Here is a 2,124-nt window from a genome sequence, read left to right as displayed (position 1 = left end):
TGAGTATTCACTACTTAGTCTTATGTTGTTTCTGTTGTATGTGGTGAATTGCTTTTCTGTTGCTGCTTTCAGAAGTTGCTCCTTCTCTTCAGTATTTGATAGTCTGATCAGAATATGTCTCAGAGTGGTTTTATTTGGATTTATACTATTTGGAGTTCACTGGGCATTTATGCTTTGTGTATTTATATTGTGCAGAAGGTTGGGAAGTTTTCCCCCAAAATTTCTTTGAATACTCTTTCTAGATCTTGACCCTTCTCTTCCCCTTCTTGGACACCAATATGTCTTAAATTTGGACACTTTATTTTACCTATCATATCCTTTAGATCCATTTTGATTTTTTCAATTTTTCCCCCATTCTCTTTTTTCTTTCATTTTCCATTCTGTGGTCATTGAGGACGCTGAGTCTTTGTTCAACTTCCTCTAATATTGTATTATGAGTATCCAGAGTCTTTTTTTAATTTGGCCAACAGCTTCTTTTATTTCATAAGATCTTCTATTTTTTTATTTAGTCTTGCAATTTCTTCTTTATGTTCTTCTAGTGTCTTCTTCATGTCCTTTATATCCTGTGCCATGCTCTTCTTCATGTTCTTTATATCCTGTGCCATGATCTCATTGTTAGACTTTAGTTCTTTGATCAAGTGTGCCAAGTACTGTGTGTCTTCTGATCTTTTGATTTGGGTGTTTGGGTTTGTATTCTCCATATCATCTGGTTTTATCATATGCTTTAAGATTTTCTGTTGTTTGTGGCCTATTGGCATTTGCTTTACTTGATAGAATTCTTTCTGGATATAAAAAATACCAGTCTCTAATTTGTCAGATCTACAGCATGGTGGCATAGACTTTCTCCAACTAGCTGGCAGATGGCAACTGCGAATCACCTATTCCCCTCAAGTCAGTTCTCCCCAACTTTGTCTTTGTGGTGTGTGGGGATCTGATTCTTGTGGTGTCCAATTGGTGCACTAAGTTGGGTGTGTTGTTGGTGCTCTCCACTCTGAATGTGGGGTGTGTGTCTGGGTGGTTAGGGAGGCAGGGCAGCTTTAATAATCAAACCTCCCAGGTGTTCCTGGAGATTTAAGGCTGTTGCAACAGTCTAAGCCTTCATTTCAGTCTTGCCACAGATTGTCTCTGCCACTGACCTACAATACCTTGGTATTAGTGTAGGGTGCCTGGCATTTCTGAGTGGGTCCCCCTTCCCAGCCATGCTCTTCCAGGACCTTGGCTGAGGGAAGGCTGTGCCATGTCACAAGTGTGTGCTGGCCTCCAGGGAAGCCCTGGGCTGCTGGGCCATGCAAGGACATTCCCAGCCTGCTTTAAAGATGGTTGAATGGGGCATGTTAATTACCCCCTTCTTGCACAGCTCCTCCTTCCCAGCTCTGGGACAATTAGCTGTGGGTGCACTAAAGACCACTGTCCATGGCCAATATTGTGGCATGTGTACAGTGCTGCAGGAAACACTCCCCTACACACTGTAATCCTTGGCACAGCTCTGGGCTATAGCTCCAGACACAGGCAGGAGCATTCCCAGCTCAATGGGAAGATGGCTGCAAGGGGCATAGTTTCTTTCTCCTTTTGGCTCCCCTCTGCCCCCTGGCCCTGAGGCAATCAGCAGTGGGCTATCCTCCACACCAGACACTGAGACATTGGCACTGCCCACTCCTACTGTGCTTCACTGTGTGGTTCTCACCATCGTAACTGCAGCTGCTTTTTTTTTTGTTTGTTTTAAAGAACTAGTCTTTCTCCAAATGCCAACCCAGTTTTCCCACACCGCAGCATGGTTGCTGGACTTTCAGCTAGCTCACTCACTCATTTCAGAATGCAGACTCCTGGTTTCTCCAAATACATGGTCCCTGTGGATTTAGTGGACCTTGTCCAGCTGGTGCATCACTGGAACTTGTGTTTTGAGTCACTTTCTGGCTTTTATCTAGTATTTTTCACAGAGGTGTTTTTTTTTGTCCCATCTCACCTAGCCACCCTCTTAGGTTCTCCTTAGTGATTTTTTTTATAGCTTTTATCTCTTTTGCCAAATCTTCTCTAAACTTTTTGAATTGATTTAGAATTAGTTGTTTAAATTCCTGTATCTCAATTGAAGTGTACATTTGTTCCGTTGACTGGGCCATAACTTTG

This window comes from Choloepus didactylus, chromosome 6, assembly GCF_015220235.1.
Source record: "Choloepus didactylus isolate mChoDid1 chromosome 6, mChoDid1.pri, whole genome shotgun sequence".
NCBI lineage: Eukaryota > Metazoa > Chordata > Mammalia > Pilosa > Megalonychidae > Choloepus > Choloepus didactylus.
This window is presented reverse-complemented; position numbering follows the sequence as displayed.